This window comes from Sus scrofa, chromosome 2, assembly GCF_000003025.6.
Source record: "Sus scrofa isolate TJ Tabasco breed Duroc chromosome 2, Sscrofa11.1, whole genome shotgun sequence".
Lineage (NCBI taxonomy): Eukaryota > Metazoa > Chordata > Mammalia > Artiodactyla > Suidae > Sus > Sus scrofa.
Genome location: NC_010444.4, coordinates 82,759,558 through 82,779,816, shown reverse-complemented (window position 1 = coordinate 82,779,816; position 20,259 = coordinate 82,759,558). Strand labels below are relative to the sequence as shown.

The following is a 20,259-nucleotide window of genomic DNA, read 5'->3' as shown; positions in this document are numbered from 1 at the left end:
AGAAAAGACAATAAATAAATTTTTAAAATGCCACCTTTTTATGAGCACAAGTTTGTTTTCTTAAATACTCCTAGTCAGGAGCAACATTAAATGCTAGAGGTTGTAGAAATTCGCTATACTTTCTGAAAAAAGAAGTAGGCGATTTCACTTGCCTGATGTCACAAGTTTAAGAAAAAGGGAGGGAGGTGAGGAAAGAGCAGGGAGTCGGGGAGAGAAGGAGTGAGAACTACTGTACGAGGGTTCTTTCAGTTAAAAATTTGCATTTATCAAAAATGCCATGAATCTTAGTGCCATATTCATTCGCCCCTGGACCTAAATGCACTGAGGTACATTAAGCTCCATCCGCTCAAATGAAATTAATACCCATTTTCAGTCATCTTTGAATTCAATTAAAAATAATTACTAGATTATTACTGGCTGATTCCACCTCACTGCTCATGAAGTATTCAGACAACATTAACATGAGCTGTCATCACAAGGAAATCTCAGGGTATGAGCAATCATTTCTCCCTGTAAAGATGCAACCCTGAAGAAGCTTCTTCAAACCCAACTTCCTGAACAATCCAGGTGCTGCCAGTCAAGTGTCAGAAAGCGCTCTGGGAACCAAGCACTAGACTAGTGACCCAAGGGAGGCCTAAGACACCATCCTTACCTCCAGAGAAACATGGAACTCGAGAGATCGGTACATACCATGCGCAAGAGGTTGGCCCAACCCCTCAGGTTTCAAATGAGGTCACTAGGGCCCAGAGAAGTGACATGACTCCCCGAGTTGTCTGTGGCAGTGCTAAGATTTCAACTGAAATTCTGCTTGGGGTCCAGCCTTGGCTATACTCAGACTACCTTTTTAAAGTCTTCCCTTTACACACAATCTACTACCATTTGTGACATGAATGGCACAAAACACCAGCAGTCATGTCCAACTCCCACCAAAAAAGTTCTTAAATTTAAATGCAGTCGTCTCATCTACTTGTATTAATTTCTGCTGCTGCTTGTATACAAAGATGCCATGACAGCCAAAGAACATAAAGCTTCCTACCATGAATGTGAAAGAAAAAAAGAAATACTTATTCTATTTTTAACTGTAAAAACTAATACACTAAAATCTAAATTCTAATAAGCAATAAGATCAAATTTTCAGGTCAGGGATCCGGAGTTGCCACAAGCTGTGGTGTAGATCACAGACACAGCTCGGATCTCGTGTTGCTGTGGCTGCGGCATATGCCAGCAGCTGTAGCTCCAGTTCGACCCCTAGCCTGGGAACTTCCATATGCTGCTGGTGTAGCCTTAAAAAAAAAGCAAAAAAAAGGAAAAAAAAGAAATTTTCCTTAAACTGTTCATAGTAAAACTGAATTTTCCCTAGGTCAGCCCCATTTTTGTAAGTAAACCAAGTGAAAAACTAATTTGGGACTTTCTGCAGATATGAAGATAACCTAGAATGCGCATTTTCATGGAGAAACAAACTAATCTGTCTATATAAGAAATCTATTTCACCTTCTTAGATAAGATGTAAATGTTTTTAGGAGTTCCCATTGTGGCTCAGCGGTAACGAACCCAACAAATATCCATGAGGACATGGGTTTGATTCCTGGCCCTGCTCAGTAGGTTGAGGACCTGGTGTTGAAGAGAGCTATGGTGTAGGTTACGACCCAGCTAGGATCTGGTGTGGCTGTGGCTATGGTGCAGACCAGCAGCTGTAGCTCCAATTCAACCCCTGGCCTAGGAACTTCCATATGCCATGGGTGCGGCTCTAAAAAAATAAAGTAAAATAAAATAAAATAAAATAAAATTGTTTAATTTAAAAAAGATTTAAACGGTTGTATAAGAAGGGTAAAAAAATCAAAAGACTGAGACTTTTGTCTCATAATTCCTATCCCATGGAAATTTGCTAAGTAAAGAACAAGAAACAATTTGAATTCCTATAGCTGAGATTTTAAAGATTCTTGACACTATGTTTTATACTCAATAAGCAAACTATCAACCTTTCTGGTTATTAAATGGTAGAAGAAATATACATCAGTATTTTATACATGACATGAAACATACAATTTAAGAGAAATGCTTCTATTTTATTCTCCCTAAGAATCCATAAATTTAAAACTTATTAAAGCATTCATAATAGGTTGTGTGTGTTGGCCAAGAATGGTAAGTGGCCAGCAGGAAACTGGCTAATGGTAAGTGGCCAGCAGGAAACTGGCTAAGTCTCTAAGGGCAGTGATAACTGGTATAAAAGCAACTATCAGAAATTCTTCCCCGAGACCTTCTGACAAGTTGCAAAACTGGCAACTTCATGAAAAGCAACACTGAAGAGTTAAGTGAGCTGTTTCTTATACATAAATATATACGCTGATACAGAGTGGGCAGCTTGCCATTCCATCCCATCCCAATTCTACCTCTGACCTTTATTACCCGTCAGTGAAATCACTACCTAAAGAAATCATCACAGTGCATAGAAACAACCAAAGCCCTCCCATTTGGAAAGGATACAGATTCTGTGGAGATACGCAGGGATCATTATGTTCAAGGAGCTCAAAACTAAACCCAGGCCCACCGATGCCTAGGTTTATGTTGTTTTCCACTCAAATGATAAAAAGAATTGCTTTGTTTTTATCCTCCTCCCCAGCTCTTTTCCAGAATAAATAATAAGGATAGCATGCTCTTAAAGGCTGTGTCAGACAAAGTCCCAAATAACATAAGGTTGCCAAAACCAAAGGTAATCAGATTTTTATTTCAACTAATTTTTTTAAGCCAGAACATCAAGGAAGGAGTATACAGTCTAGTTAGGACCGGTGGTATAGTGTAGACGAATGATAAAGAGAACTCTTCTACAGCTATTTAGATTTCGTCTCCTTTTTTTTTTTTTTTTTTTTTTTTGTCTTTTTTTTTTTTTTTAGGGCTGCACCCATGGCATGTGGAGGTTCCCAGGCTAGAGGTCCAATCGGAGCTGTAGCTGCCAGCCTATGCCACAGCCACAGCAACACCAGATCTGAGCCACATCTGCAACCTATACCACAGCTCAGAGCAACGCCGGATCCTTAACCCGCTGAGCGAGGCCAGGGATCGAACCCACAACCTCATGGTTCCTAGTCAGGTTCGTTTCCACTGCACCATGATGGGAACTCCAGATTTTGTCTCCTCTTGAAGGAAGATAACTTTCCAAATGAAGAAGACAGAAAGAACATCTGTAAGTGGGAAAGTCGAGCATAAGGGACATCCAGAGGCTCTGAGTAAGTTGCAGGCTGCTGGACACACCAAGATAGGAAAGGTTTTTCTATCTTGAAAGTGAATTACATACCCTACCTTTAAGCCTTTACTTATTTGTGCATGTTTCTTTTTTCATTAATGTAAGCCATGATCACTGTAAATTTCCCTCTTAGAACTGCAAAGGTAGTTCGGAGGATTTTCTGACCATAATCTATCAGGAACTATGGAAGATTTAAATGCAAGAACATGTCATTTCAATTTTCAAAAAAAGTCAATTCTAAACTACAGACAGAAGGAGCTTCATGTTGATTGTAAACAAGATTCAAGGACAGATTAGAAAGGGCTGATATTTGAGTACCTGAGAGGAAGTGGTGGCTGCTTGGAGCCAGTGTGGGTTCCCCAAGAATAAGTCACTTGAGAATAAGTCAATTCCCTTAGTGGTTACTGAAGCGGTAACTCCATGTAGCAGAGGTACAGAAGACGTGGTTGACATCGCATACATCCTTATGACAGGATGGAGATATTAAGAATCAGATGCTGGTACAGGTAGGACTAATTTGCTGAACAATACTCCCTGAAGTTGATAAACATTGAGCCAAAGTGAAATTTGTATAGAGCAATAATTTACTGTGCCCTAGACCTCAGCCTGGGTAATAATTTAATTACGTCTTTAAGGCATTCGAGAAATGCATAACAAATCTGTGGATAACTTGGAAGAAAAGGGGATGGGGAATGATAAATGTATAGATAAAGCAATCTAAAAGACTTCGAAAAGCTAGAACAGATGGTCATATACGGGAAAATTTAAATAAATATTAAGTTTTATTCATGGGATTGAGAGACCAATTGCACACATCCATGAATGAGGAGATGGGGCTCAGCACTAAAAAGCCTAAAAACAAACTTGGTTATCTTGAGATGACTGAACATCAAGAGTCAGTAGCCTTGTGTAGAAGGGCCATAGTTGGAAAGCCATTGTTTGAGAAATTATTCTGTCTCAGGTTCTGTGCTAAGCATTTTACATAGACTATCTTATTGAGTCCTTATAACAACCTTATAAGAAAACTAGGTAAACACTGACACTAAAAGTTTAGATGACTTGCCCAACGCAAGGTAGAAAGTAGCAGAGCTGAGAGTCTCCCCAGTTTTCTCCCCAGTTTAGCCATGAGGCTTCAGTGCTCCCCTGGAAGAAGATGGTGGTTGGGGGTAGGGGGTCCTCAGCAAGGGTGGGAAGGGTTCTGCTCTACTCTGCACTGTCAGTCAGCCTCTGAAGTACTACTCTTTAAGAAGAATGTAGCAAACTGGATTATGTTCCATATTCAGGGTAGTAAGAGCATTCAAAAATAATGTCACCTAACAAAGGCTGAAAGATATTTACCAACTTAAATAAGGCTTAAACATAGGGCATGTAATTAACTTTCGAAAATGTAGGGGGCTCTCGTGTAAAATAAATTGTTCAGAATGGCCCCCACGCAGTAGAACTATGAACCTTAATACAGAGAAGACTGTTTTTTAACAGCCAAAAGGCTTCCAGCGATAGACCACTTACAAACCAATGACAATACCTCTAGGAAAGCTCTGCACTACAACAAAGCAGGGGCAGAAACTATGGAGCTCGAACACTGAGGATGGCAGCATAGAAAAGCACAGGAAGCATTCTACCTGCATCGCTCCATCGCTCAGGCCAGAGTTTCTTGGTGCCAAGAAGGATCACCTGGCGGCATTTTACCCCACAAGGAAAAGGATGGTAAGTAGGAGAACCCTAGGGGGCCTCATCATCCATTCACAAAGGAAGATAGGAAGAAAGGAAGAAAATCAAAGGAACTGCAAAACATTCAGAAAGCAATTAACAAAATGTCAACAGTATATCCTTACCCATAAATAACTAAATTACTATAAATGTAAATGGTTTAATTTAAAAGACAAATAGTGGCTGAATGGATAAAACACAAGACCCCAGCATATGCTTCCTATAAGAGACTCACTTAAACTTTAACGACACTCATAGGCTAAAAGTGAAAGAAGAGAAAAAGATACTCCATGCAAATGTAACCTAAAAGATCAGGGATGACTATACTTATGAGACAAAATAAACTTTAAGTGAAAGGCTACAACAAGAGACAAATAAGATCATTATACAAAAATGAGGTCAATTCATCAAAAAGTATAACAACTGTAATTATATGCATGCCCAATATTGGAGCACCTAAATCTATTAAACAATTATCAACAGATCTGAAAGCAGACATAGACAGCAGTGCAAGATAAGAGACTTTAATAATTCACTTTCAACAATGGATAGATCCTCCAGACAGAAAATCAATAAGGAAATAATGGGCTTAAACTACACTTTAGGCCAAATGGACCTAACAAACATACAAAACATTCCATCCCACATCAGAACACACATTGTTCTCAAGCACACACAGAACATCCTCTAGGATACAGCATATGTTGGGTCACAAAATGAATCTTAATAAATTTAAGAAGACGAAAGTCATTTCAAATATCTTTTTCAACCCACAATGGTATGAACCTAGAAATCAATAAGAGGAGGAAAGCCAGCATAAAATCAAATATGTGGGGAGTTCCCATTGTGGCTCAGCGGTGACAAACCCGAACAGTATCCATGAGGATGTGGGTTCGATCCCTGGCCTCACACAGTGGGTTAAGGATCTGGCATTGCCATGAGCTGTGGTGTAAGTCAAAGATTTGGCTTGGATCCTGCGTTGCTATGGCTGTGGCACAGGACAGCAGCTGCAAGCTCTGATTTGACCCCTAGCTGGGAAGTTGCATAAGCCATGGGCACAGCCCTAAAAAGACAAAAAAAAAAAAAAAAATCAGGCGTGGGAAATAGAACGCATTTCTGAAAAAGCAATTGGTCAAAGATGAAATCAAAAGAAAAGTCAAAAAACTCTTGCGACAAAAAGACGAACACAACATACCAAAACACTTATGGGAGCTAACAAAGGCAGTTCTAGAGGGCTTTACAGTGATCATCATCTACATTGATGAAAAAAGAAACATAAAGAAATCAATAAATTAGTTAATAAATGCAGAATATATCTGGAACAAGACGGGGATGCCCACTCTCACCACTGCTCTTCAACATAGTTTTGGAAGTCCTAGCCACAGCAATTAGACAAACAAAAGAAAGCAAAGGCATCCATATAGGAAGAGAAGAGATAAAACTGTCACTGTATGCAGATGACATGATACTATACATAGAGAACCCTAAGGACTCAACCCCAAAACTCCTTGAACTGAATAATAAATTCAGCAAAGTGGCAGGATATAAGATTAACATTCAGAAGTCAGTTGCATTTCTGTATACCAGCAATGAAACATTAGAAAAGGAATACAAAAATACGATACCTTTTAAAATTGTACCTCACAAAATCAAATACCTCGGAATACACCTGACCAAGGAGGTAAAGGACCTATATGCCGAGAATTATAAAACTTTAATCAAAGAAATCAAAGAAGATGTAAAGACATGGAAAGAGATTCCATGTTCCTGGAATGGGAAAATCAATATTGTAAAAATGGCCATACTACCCAAAGCAATCTACAGATTCAATGCAATCCCTATCAAATTACCCATGACATTTTTCACAGAACTAGAACAAACAATCCAAACATTTATATGGAACAACAAAAGACCCAGAATCGCCAAAGCAATCCTGAGAAACAAAAACCAAGCAGGAGGCATAACTCTCCCAGACTTCAAGAAATACTACAAAGCCACAGTCATCAAAACAGTGTGGTACTGGTACCAAAACAGACAGACAGACCAATGGAACAGAATAGAGAATCCGGAAATAAACCCTGACACCTATGGTCAATTAATCTTTGACAAGGGAGGCAAGAACATAAAATGGGAAAAGGAAAGTCTATTCAGCAAGCATTGCTGGGAAATCTGGACAGCTGCATGCAAAGCAATGAAACTAGAACACACCCTCACACCATGCACACAAATAAACTCCAAATGGCTGAAAGACTTAAATATACGACAGGACACCATCAAACTCCTAGAAGAAAACATAGGCAAAACACTCTCTGACATCAACATCATGAATATTTTCTCAGGTCAGTCTCCCAAAGCAATAGAAACTAGAGCAAAAATAAACCCATGGGACCTCATCAAACTGAAAAGCTTTTGCACAGCAAAGGAAACCAAAAAGAAAACAAAAAGACAACTTACAGAATGGGAGAAAATAGTTTCAAATGATGCAACTGTCAAGGGCTTAATCTCTAGAATATATAAGCAACTTATACAACTCAACAGCAAAAAAACCAATCAATCAATGGAAAAATGGGCAAAAGACCTGAATAGACATTTCTCCAAAGAAGATATACAGATGGCCAACAAACACATGAAAAAATGCTCAACATCGCTGATTATAAGAGAAATGCAAATCAAAAATACCATGAGATACCACCTCACACCAGTCAGAATGGCCATCATTAATAAATCCACAAATAACAAGTGCTGGAGGGGCTGTGGAGAAAAGGGAACCCTCCGGCACTGCTGGTGGGAATGTAAACTGGTACAGCCACTATGGAGAACAGTTTGGAGATACCTTAGAAATCTATACATAGAACTTCCATATGACCCTGCAATCCCACTCTTGGGCATCTATCCGGACAAAGCTCTACTTAAAGAGACACATGCACCCGCATGTTCATTGCAGCCCTATTCACAATAGCCAGGACATGGAAACAACCCAAATGTCCATCGACAGATGATTGGATTCGGAAGAGGTGGTATATATACACAATGGAATACTACTCAGCCATAAAAAAGGATGACATCATGCCATTTGCAGCAACATGGATGGAACTAGAGAATCTCATCCTGAGTGAAATGAGCCAGAAAGACAAAGGCAAATACCATATGATATCACTTATAACTGGAATCTAATATCCAGCACAAATGAACATCTCCTCAGAAAAGAAAATCATGGACTTGGAGAAGAGACTTGTGGTTGCCTGATGGGAGGGGGAGGGAGTGGGAGGGATCGGGAGCTTGGGCTTATCAGACACAACTTAGAATAGATTTACAAGGAGATCCTGCTGAATAGCATTGAGAACTATGTCTAGATACTCATGTTGCAACAGAAGAAAGGGTGGGGGAAAAACTGTAATTGCAATGTATACATGTAAGGATAACCTGACCCCCCTGCTGTACAGTGGGAAAATAAAAAAATAAGAAAAAATAAAAAAAAATAAATGCAGAATATGCATTTGACAAAAATTCAACATCCTTTAATAAGACCTCTCAATAAATTGGGTATAGAATGAATATACCACAACATATTAAAGACTATATATGCCAAACCCACAGCTAATACTATATTCCACAGTGGAAGGTTGAAAGCTTTCCCTCCAAGATCAGGAACAAGACAAGGAAATCCCCTTACCACTCCTGTTCCACATAGAACTGGAAGTGCTAGCTATAGCAATTAGACAAGAAGAATTAAAAGGCATCCAATCCAAAAAGAAGTAAAATTGTCTGTTTGCCCATGACATGATCTTGTATAGAAAATCCCAAGTACTCCACCAAAGAACTGTTAGACCTAATGAATGAATTCAGTAAAGTTGCAGAACACAAAATCAACATACAAAAATCTGTTTTATTTCTGCACACTATCTGAAGAATGAAGAAAACAATGTATCAGAACAGTAAGATACTATTTAACCAAAGAAGTGAAAGATCTATACACCAAAAACTATAAGACATTAAAGAAGAGTTCCCACTGTGGCTCAGTGGGTTAAGAACCTGACTCTGTGAGGAGGGGGGTTGGATCCCTGGCCTCGCTTAGTGGGTTAAGGATCTGGCATTGCAGCAAGCTGCAGTGTAGGTCACAGATGCGACTTGGCTCCAGTGTTGTTGCTGTGACTGTGGTATAGGTTTATATGCAGCTCTAAATCAACCCCTAGCCCAGGAACTTCCATATGCCACAGGTGCAGCTGCAAAAAGAAGAAAAAAAAAAGACATTAAAGAAATTGAAGACAAACTAATGGAAAGATATTCATGTTCGTGAATCAAAGGAGTTAAGATTGTTTAAATGTCCATACTACCCAAACCTATCTATAGATTCAATCTAATCCCTATCAAAATTCCAATGACTTTTCATAAAAATAGGAAAAAACTGTCCTAAAATCTGTACGGAACCACAAAAGACCCTGAACAGCCACAGCAATATTAAGAACAAGGTTGGAAGCATCATGCATCCTGATTTTGGATGATTGCAAAACTACAGTAATCAAAACAGTATGGTACAGCTTAAAAACAGACACAAAGATCAATGGAACAGAGTTGAAAGACCAAATATAAACCCATGCATATATGGTCAATATTTAACAAGGAAGCCATAAATATTAAAGGCAAAAGTATAATCTCTTTGGTAAATGGTGTTGGGAAAAGTGGAAAGAATAAAATTGGACCACAGTCTTACTCTACTAACAAAAATTAACTTGAAATGGATTAAAGAAAGAATATGAGAAAGAATAAAATTGGACCACAGTTTATTCTACTCACAAAAATCAATTTGAAATGGATTAAGGACTTGTAAGATCTGAAATCCTAAGCCTCCTAGAAGAAGACATGGCAGGGTGAACTCCTTAACATCAGTCTTGGCAATAATTTTTGAACACGACACCAAAAAAACAAGCAACAAATGCAAAAAAATCAAGTGGGAGTACATCACCAGTCAGGGAAATGAAAATCAAAATCACAATCAGATCACCTCACACCTGTTACAATGGCCATTACCAAAAAATAAGAGAGGAGTTCCCATTGTGGCACAGCAGAAACAAATCCGACTAGGAACCATAAGGTTGTGGGTTCGATCCCTGGCCTCACTCGGTAGATTAAGGATCCGGTGTTGCCGTGAGCTGTGGTGTAGGTCACAGACACGGCTCAGATCTGGCATTGCTGTGGCTGTGGCGTAGGCCAGCAGCTATAGCTCTGATTAGACCCCTAGCCTGAGAACTTCTGTGTGCCATAGGTGCAGCCCTAAAAAGGACAAAAGACCAAAAAAAAAAAAAAAAAAAAAAAGAGAGAGAGAGAGAAACACTGGTGAAGATGTAGAGAAAAGGGAACACTGGTGAACCATTGGCTGGAATGTAAATTGGTACAGCCGCTATGGAAAATTGGATGGCAGTTCTTCAAAAAATTAAAAATAAACTACCATATGATCCAGCAACCCCAATTCTGGGTACATAGCCGAAAGAAATGAAATCCCTATCTCAAAGATATTTCAGCACTCCTGTGTTCATTGCAGCATTATATATCATAGCCAAGACATGGTCATAACTTCCTGTGTCCATCAACAAATGAATGAATAAAGAAAATGTGATGTATGTAACACAGTGGAATATTATTCAGCCATTTAAAACAGAAATCTTTCCTTTTGCAACAACATGGATGAACTGGAGAGCCTAATGCTAAGTGAAATAAGCCAGTCACAAAAAGACAAATACTGCATGTTCATGACATCAGTAATATATGCAATCTTAAAAAAAAAAAAAAAAAAAAAAGAGGTCCACTTCACAAAAACAGAATAGAATGGTGGCTTACAGGGCTTGGGGAATGAGGAAATAAGGAGATATAACTGAGAGTCTGTACCTCGTGAAAAGTTCTGAGGATCTAAGGACCCCCTGGTGACTATAGTTAATAATACCATACTATAAACTGGAAAGTTGCTGAGAGTAGATCTTTGGTCTTGTCACAAAAAAGCTAACTCTGTGAGGTGATGGATGTGTTAATTACCTTGAACTTGGTAATCATTCGGCAACGCACATGTATATCAAATCATGTTGCACACTTGGACAAATAATTGGTGTATCTAAATTTGAGGTGAGGAGTTTCCATCATGACTCAGCAGAAACAAATCTGACTAGTATCCATGAGGATGCAGGTTCGATCCCTGGCCCCACTGAGTGGGTTAAGGATCCAGCGTTGCCGTGAGCCGTGGTGTAGGTCACAGACATGGCTTGGATCTGGCATGGCTGTGGCTGTGGTGTAGGCCGGCGGCTATAGCTCCAATTGGACCCCTAGCCTGGGAACCTCCCTATGCTGTGGGTATGGCCCTAAAAAAGACAATAAATAAATAAACAAATAAAAACAAATTTGAGGGGAAAAACAAAGACAGATGGGGGTATCTTTGTCATTACTGGTCCCCCACCGCTGAACGCATCCAAGGACAGTACTGAAATGGTCAACCTTTGGGAGACAGGTAACACAAGGGGATTGTGTGTCTGCTAAAAAAGAGAGAAAACCCCCTTTCAGGTTTCCTTCAATGCTGTAACTCTTACCTCTGAACAAGAATTTCATTCCTTTCCCCAGACAGAATGTACAGTTTCCTACGAGAGGCCTAAGGAACCTCTCATTTACGTCAGAGAGGGGACTAGGAATTTAATCTCTTGAGCAACATTTTCCTTGCCTCCTCTGTACCCCAATATTTTCCAATGCAATTCACACCTGATAGGCGGGAAAACATCGCCATTAGCCTTCGTGGAGATGTGGTAAACCAGAAGGACTTGTTGATAGGACAGTTGGAAAAACCACCAACCAACCAACCAGTGTACGTATACGCTGCTTTAGACTTCATAACAGCCTAAATCGGGGGCCCTGTCATCACTGGGCCTACAGTCAGGTTGGAAAGCTGAGAACTTACTCAACAGTTTCTGAGAGATGGTGGTTTGAGCTTGTTTTGAGGACTGCAAGAGGTTTTAGCTAGAAAAGAAAAGGAAACAAAGGAACCAAATCGAGGAAGTTAGGACTACATGGCATGTTCCACAGGCAGTTACTGGCCCCGGCTGATGGGAGCCAGGAGTCACGAGAGGAGGCAGGTGACTTGCAGGTATCTTTAAAGGAAGACCACAAGAATTAGCTTTTCCCGGATACTGTCAGAGGCAGAAGGCCAGAAACACTAACGATTCGGTAAGTAGCTAGCAACCCCTTTTATAAGTTACCTTTTTTAAAAATGATGCCAGGCCGAAGCAAACGGATTCTGAACCGAGGTGGTTCCAATTAACAGCCACGCTCAGAATCCTGGGTGAGGGGCTCAAATAACCCATCATCTCACAAATCACTAAGCACCCACAACTTTCCAAAACTGACTCCTGGACACACAGCAAACCAAGAAGCTGGGAGAGTAAGAAAATGAAGAAAACTGTTGACGAAGGGCCATGCACAGATAAGAAGCAATGGTTTTAGGGAGAAGAGACGAATCTGCCCCAGAGGGACGGCACCTGAACCATCCAGCCCAATGAAAACCTCTCGATCTTCACCAATACTTAGAAGTCCTTAATGAGACTGCCTTTGCTCCAAGCCCTTCTGGTTTACAGGAGCCCTGCAAAGGCCACTGGGGAGGTTTCCCTGTGTATCAGGTGTGGATATTCTTCATCATGAAATTCAGAAATAATGAGCCCACTTGTCTTTCACCTTCCCAGAGCTACCCCGTCCCCCTTCTTCTATGTGGGGGACTCTGCAGAAGAAAGGGAGCAGGGTGGCCTATGACCCTCATGCATGGGACCCAGACGTCCATGTCTGAAATCTCTCTGGACCAAGTCCAGAAAAGATAACTGAGTCATTTCAACCTGATGACTGTCTGGTGATCCAGGTGAGCTAAGTTAATAGTATTATTTCATAATCGCTTCAAATGCTTATGGACCGCCCGCTGCAGGCACAGTACTGACCCTGCAGACAGTACATTCCTGGCTGTGCTGCCCAAGACAGGAAAGGCCGAACTGCCAGATGCCCTCCTCACCCTCAAATTTCTGAAAAGTACAGAGTGTTAGAAATGGCAGGTCCTTAGAGACTATGAAGGCTGCTCCCTTCCATTTTACCAGAGAAGGACGCTGAGACCCAAGGAGGGGGCACATGTGCCCAAGGGTACACAGCCAAGAGGTCACAGGCCACCGTCTCCATCCCTGCCTTGGACTCCAGCCTAGGGCACTTCCTCCTGAGATCACACTGACACCTCACTGCCTTCTGAAACCGGGAAAACCTGCTCCGGCTCCTTTTGTAAAAATGCCTGCTTTCCATTTGCTATAACTACAACCATCACTTTCCGGTACTTAATCTCTGCCAGGCACTGCTAGAAGGGCTCCTGGCTAACTCACTGAATCCTGCCAACAACCCTAGAGGGCAGGTTACAACGATTATCCCCATTTTACAGATGGGGAACCTGATGTGGAGAGCGGGGACAGAGTCAGGGCCATCTAATGAGACAGGCTGACTCCAGGGGCCCACTCTTAACCACTTTGTTGTAATTGACGCAAGAGAATTGCTTTAAATTATAAAATGAGGGAAGAAGAGGAGCAAGCCTGAAAAGGGCATGATCATTAGTGTTTGATATTGAATTTAAGAGCGAAACCCTACAGTTCATTCATATAAGCAGTATATTTCTTGATAATTTATTAAGGGAATGTCAGTACATGTGAAGGAAATGCAGAAAGCACATGAACATTTTAGGCATTTTTAAAGGCAAAAGGATCGTGTGAACACCAGTGGCACAGCCTGCCACTTGAAACAGGCAGAATGCTATCTGATGGCTTGTTCTACTCACACTGCTACATACAGCGAAGGAGTTACTGCCCACCTCCGCCTAGGCTGGCCTTCACTTACGGCTAGGAGTCACTCCTTGTACATCAGGGTTCTATAGAAATCAAGGCTCAAATTAATAAATTGAGCACTCATATAAGAGAATACACCTCTGAAGATTAAAATACACTTTTTATAAAAGTATTCTAAACCTAGATCACTGGAACAAATGCCCAGTATTTGATTAAGTATTTTACTTTCCTCCATACTGAAAAGGATGTCAAACTTCATTATCTTGAACATCCAGGAGAAGAAGTCCAGGAGCAATAATGGTAGAAATAAACAAATTATAATTGCTCTGAAGATCAAATTTCAGGAGGAAAATTGCAGTCAAGTTAAGAAGATGCACTATCACAGAAAAAAAAAAAAATCACCTGACATTTTATCAGCCACATGTCTTGGTGTCGAGTGTGCAGAAGCCCACTCAAAATGCAACAGATCCTAAAAATCCTAAAATCGGAAGAGCATTGCCTTAGACACGAAATCCTCAGTCCAGAGAATTAACAAAGAGCAGCGCCAGGCACAGAGTAAGCCCTCAAATATTTGTTGAATGATGGAGTTCCCGTTGTGGCTCAGTGGTTAACGAATCCAATCCGACTAGGAACCATGAGGTTGCGGGTTTGATCCCTGGCCTTGCTCACAGGTTTAAGGATCTGGCATTGCCATGAGCTGTGGTGTAGGTCGAAGATGCGGCTCGGATCCCCCATTGCTGTGGCTCTGGCATAGGCCAGTGGCTACAGCTCCAATTAGACCCCTGGCCTGGGAACCTCCATATGCCGCAGGTGCAGCCCTAGAAAAGGCAGAAAAAAAAAATATATATATATATATACATGTGTGTGTGTGTGTGTGTGTGTGTGTGTGTATATATATATATATATATTTGTTGAATGAATTTAAGAAAATGTCCACAGAGGAATGGATATTTGTGTAACCAAATTCACTTTGCTGTATGCCTGAAATTAACCCAAATTTGTAATTCAACTGTATTCCAATAAAAAAAAAATGTAAGGAAAGAAAATGTTCACAGAAAGAGAGGAGCATATAAAGACTGTTGAAATGGCAAAAGAGCAGAGTGACACTGCTTTGAACTCTCAAGACTTTTAGATACCAGAATAATAAAAAGGGACTGAGGATTATAAAGACTGGACAGAAATGGCAGTGTACCAGCCAATCAGGGCAAAATGCTCTGTGGTATAGAACCTGACCTTCGCTTAGTAAGAAAAACATCTCTAAAGCCCATTTTTGCCTAAGGAAAGGATCTGGCCTCAAGCCCTATAGCATGGAATAATATTTACAGTACAACTCTAACATGGCAAAATTCCCTGAATTTGGTGCACTTCAAATATAACACTTTTTTTTTTTTTTCATTTAGAACTCTCACTGGGAATTGGCCAGCTTAACCCATCTCTTCACAAGAAATTTAAGGTCACAGGAAAAAATAGCCTATAGCTTCTCTGCTTCACAAAAGCAACATAAATACAACTGCAATTAGACAAAACCTACATAAACCAGATCTGTCATATCTGATCAGCAAATTAAAGCATAATAAAATCACAGTCAGCCTGAGAGTTTGCGAGTAATTTAGGCTCTCTGCAGTATCATTCTGGACACATCCCAATTGTTAAGGGTTTTCTGACATTTATATCATAAATCTTGTTTTCTGGGGAGTCAGTACTTGGTCACAAACTCTGGCCGAACTAGAAGTTAGAGCTTAAGTACCAATAGAGTGGCTGCCAATTCTATACAGAATGCTTAATAAAGAAGTAATATTATAGTCCCCTATTTGTTTTAAAACCCATTTAAAACACATTTGCTTTTCTCATATGGCACATACTAAAGAAGGTCATGTATCAGGGCTCACCTGAAATTCCTACGCAATTTAAATCTTAGCCACAACAGTAGTTTCTTATAAGAACACAATGAGAAAATATTCCAAACTTTTCTGCAGTACTCACATGATTCAAAAAGAGGTGTGAAACACAAGTGAGGCCCCGATGAAATTTCATAGAGCCTAGTTACCAACTACTGTTTTCCTCTTTACCTTTAAGTGTTTCTAAACGGCTAAAAGGACAGGAGAGGTGCTTCAAAGGAAAGTCTAACGACACACCTGTTACATAACCTGTTCTTGGTTGGCCAGGTTATGTTGTTTTGATAAGGAAGAAAACACAATCAAAAGCAGGACAAACACTGATTCTCTGTTCTCCGTTCTCCCATCGGCCAGGAAATTCATCTGAGTCACACACCCAATAGCTAGCACCCAGCCTCAGTTTCCCTGACCACGAAATATGAGGACTGATGCCATCCAACTTCCTATATGATCAAAGAATGAACACAATAATCACCCAGAAAGCCCACATGAGAACATTACTCTGAAATACTGTTAAATAAGAAAATTCCAAAAGTTTTCGAAGTAGTAATTTCTTTTCCTCCAAATATTCCAGGAGCTCCCTCGTGGCGCAGTGGAAACAAATTCGACTAGGAACCATGAGATTGCAGGTTCGATCCCTGGCCTCCCTCAGTGGGTTAAGGCTCCAGCATTGCTGGGAGCTGTGGTGTAGGTTGCAGACTCAGCCCAGATCTGGCATTGCTGTGGCTGTGGCATAGGCCAGCAGCTGTAGCTCCAATTAGACCCCTAGCCTGGAAACCTCCCTTATGCCACAGGTGCGGCCCTAAAAAGGAAAAAAAAAAAAAAAAATTCCAAAGGAGTCAGCTTGACCATTAATCAAGATAAGACGAATACCTATGTGCTTTAAGAATGTGTATATAAAAACCCAGAACAGACATATTAAAAAGCTTCCCAGGAGTTCCCGTTGTGGCTCAGTGGTTAACGAATCCGACTAGGAACCATGTGGTTGTGGGTTAGATCCCTGGCTTTGCTCAGTGGGTTAAGGATCTGGCGTTGCCATGAGCTGTGGTGTAGGTCACAGATGCAGCTTGGATCCCGAGTTGCTGCGGCTCTGGTGTAGGCCGGTAGCTACAGTTCCGATTAGACCCCTAGCCTGGGAACCTCCATATACCCAGCACGAGTGGCCCAAGAAATGGCAAAAAGACAATAAATAAATAAATATCTTCCCAGGTAAAGCTGTCACTTTGCTCGGATTACTATGTGCAAAGAGCAACCCACAAAAACCTAAGAGGACGGGTCTTCAATTTTGTTTTTGTTGTGAGAACGGGACTTCAATTCCCCTGACATCTTCAGGGCCTAGAACAAGAGATGGCAAAGCTTTTAACAACAACAACAACAACAAAAAAAAAAAAAAAAAAAAAAAAAAAACAGAAACTCTAGGGACCCCAAATGATCAGTTCTTTTTCGTATTTCTTACCCATTTGTCGCGGGGCCTGCTGATAAACCTCTTTAACTCTGAGTCTGCAGAGATCTGTCGCGACCCAGGCAGGGGTCAAGAAGGGAGAAATTGCGCAAGCCCAGAGGTTTCTGCCAGCTGTGACCAATGGGGGGCGGAGGGGGACGCTGTGGGTTCCCAGGGAAGCAGATGGATTCTCCCCTGGAAATCTAATTGGTGTCCGAGAAACCTAGGTTTCCAAGGCGGCCTGAGCACCCAGCTTCCCAAAGCCCTGCAGAGGCAAGGATGATTCCTTGGCCAGACACAGGCCGTTTTATGCGCCCCTTTATACTCCCAGCACGCGAAGGTTAGGGAACCACTACCCACATCCCAGGTACCCGAGGGGAACACAGATCCATAAAATAATCCTAAGGTAGTCCAAAGGAATTCTGGTCGCCTCTCCTAACCAAGATAACTACGATGCCTTTTAAAACACAACACATGTTTCCACATGAGAGAAATGTTAGCGCTTGTGTGCTGACCTTCCTCCTGGTCTGCTGCTCTCTGGGGACCTGGCCCTGCCAATCACCCTCACCCCGGAGCCAGGCACTGATGGGGAGGGAAGACCTTAGCTTTCGAGGCTCTCCCTCTCCACCGCAAGAGGGCCATTTATTTCCCTGGCGCCCGAAGGACACCGGCCAGGCTACCACCACTCACCCCTACCCCCCGCATCCTGGGTCCCCGGAGCGCGGCCGACATGGGCGAGGGGCCGCGCCACTCGGGCGACCTTGCGCTTAACAGCAGCTGCGGCTGCCGCTGCCGCCGCCGCCCCGCGGGCCGCGCAGCCTCTGCACTTGTTGCCGGCCCCAAGGGACCGGGAGGCGGCGGCCATCGCCCGAGCCGCCGAGCCTGCGGCAGCACCCCCTTTCCACCTCGCGTCCCCCGGGAGACCGCGGAGAAAGCAGCTCCGGGAGGGCGAACTCAGGGAGGGCGGACAAACTTTTCCGCCCCGGGTGGCCGGGAGACGCAGGGGATGGAGCCTCCACAGAGCACTTACCCGACGCTGCGGCCCCGCAGCCTTCGGCGCCCGAGCGAGGCGCTGCCCCCGCGCCCTACTCGAGGGCGCCCAGAACGCGCCGCGGGAGCCGGGGAGGCTCTCCCGAAGCGGCCCACGCCCGGCGGCGCGCGGCCCGGCCAGCGAGAAGGGGCGGAGCCCAGGCCGCGCTCCCGGGCCTGGCTGGCTGTGCCCGCTGCGGGGGCCGCCCGGCTCGCTCCACGCCTGCCGGCTGCCGCTGGATCCCCGCCTGCCTGCCTCCCGGGCCCGGCATCACATGGCCCGGCCCGCCCGCCGCCGCGCCCGACACCGGCTCCAGGAGGAAACCTGAAGCTGCCCAAGCGCGCGGGCTCCGCCAGCCCCCTCCCGCCCGGACCTCCCTCCCCGGCCCCGAGCGGCGGGACGGGCCGGAGCTCCCGGCCCGGGCGCACGAGATTGCTCGCGGGTGGCGGTCCCCGTGCCTTCCGGGGCCCCACCAGCTTCGCCTCGCCGCCGCCTGAGCGAGGGGCTGGCTGCCCGCCTCTGGAGGGAGACGTGCTGGGCCCCAGGGAGGCCCAGGATGTCCTCGGCTAAAAGCCACCACACTTGTGACATAACATGGCCCAGTTCTTACTGAAATATCAGTAGATGCCCTCTTGTTCAAGCCCAGAGCTTTGCCAGCTGTGATTCTCTATTTGTTCACGCCTGAAAGGGGCTCCTTGGGAAGTTGTCATAATTCAGAAACATGCAACCATGTTTTTTACCATGAACAGCAATGTGAGGGCTTCCTTACCATCCAACGCACTTTTCCGGTTGGAATTGATCACAGTCCCAAGCGGAGAAGCCCTCTCCGTCAGCCAGGCCTTGGGAAAACAGACTTCAGATGATGACCGCAGCTTTAAGAGGCAAAATTGCTGATTTGACTTTCCTCCTAATTACCTTACCCTGAGTCTCTGTGAAGACCTGCCGCCCACAGAGCCAGCACAGGGGTGCAGCCGCAGGGAGCTGGACATCAAGACACCGCTCCCCAGCTGTCACCAACACCTCTTCAGGGTCTTGCCCATTTTCACCTCCCTATGGGTGTCTTCACCTTGCTCAGCCCACCTTGCTGACAGAGCGCAGGAGAAAGAGGATTAGGCTGAAGAAGAGCGCAAGAAAACCCTGTCTTGTGGCTGAAGTCCTTAGCCTTGTTCCAAGGCAAAGGTCCAGGCTTCTGTCTTGATAAAGGGGCCCCACCTTGGCATTGCACACTTGGCCCCATGCTGTAATCCCAGCTCCTACTTTTACAAAGCTGGGACCCCAAGGCTTGACCTCGGGCATTGCCTTCTTTTTTTTTTTTTTTTTTTTTTTTGGCTTTTTTAGGGCCGCAGTCATGGCATATAGAAGTTCCTAGGCTATGGGTCGAATCAGAACTGTAGCCACCAGCCTGCACCACAGCAACACCAGATCCAAGCCTCGTCTGCAACCTACTCTGCAGCTCAGGGCAACTCCAGATCCTTAACCCACTGAGTGAGGCCAGGGATCAAACCCACATCCTCATGGATACTAGTCGGATTCATTACCACTGAGCTACAGCGGAAACTCCAGGCACTGTCTTTTAAAGAAAAAGAATGTCCTGCCCATTGCCAGGACTTCGGGGTACTCAAGGCAAAAATAAAAATTTATATTTCTTTCAAAACTAAAAAATATTTCCAACCCTAAAAATGTCTATTGGAGATTAACTGAACCAACACACTGAACAAAAATGGTTTCCAACCCATGGTGAGCGAAAACCACTGACATGTTAGGTGGACTTTGTTGTTATTCTCCTTTTTGCATCGCTGTTATAGTGTATTTTCTTTTCTTTATTTCTCCCCTCCTTTTTTTCATTAATTCTCTCAAATTATGTAGATAGAAAAAAAATAAGAAAATGTGGAAGACATTATATGAAACCACCCCAAAACTCCGTCCCCACTAAAAGAAACAAACAAGCAAAATTAGTACTGTGGCACCCTCACCAGCTGAGGACATATACTTATGCTCTCTGCAGTTTTCTTGCCTTCTCTCAAGCACTGAGCTTGATCAATATTTAAATAAGCACTTGGCTTTCAGCTTCTCTAGGTTCAAATATTAAGCGAAGTGTACTCTAG

The 20,259-nt window shown here is 43.1% G+C and overlaps 1 protein-coding gene across 3 annotated transcripts in view; it reads right to left on the bottom strand.

Annotated features, from left to right (window-relative positions):
- The window catches only part of ARHGEF28 (Rho guanine nucleotide exchange factor 28), a 341,373-nt gene extending 322,310 nt beyond the window's left edge, over positions 1–19,063 (bottom strand). For 2 of the 3 annotated variants that reach the window (XM_021084441.1, XM_021084442.1), the window contains exon 1: positions 18,155–18,430. The gene's annotated coding sequence lies outside the window, so the exon portion shown is untranslated. Of the gene's footprint in view, positions 1–18,154; positions 18,431–18,923 lie in introns of those variants that run through there. The other variant, XM_021084443.1, reaches the window with a different exon arrangement.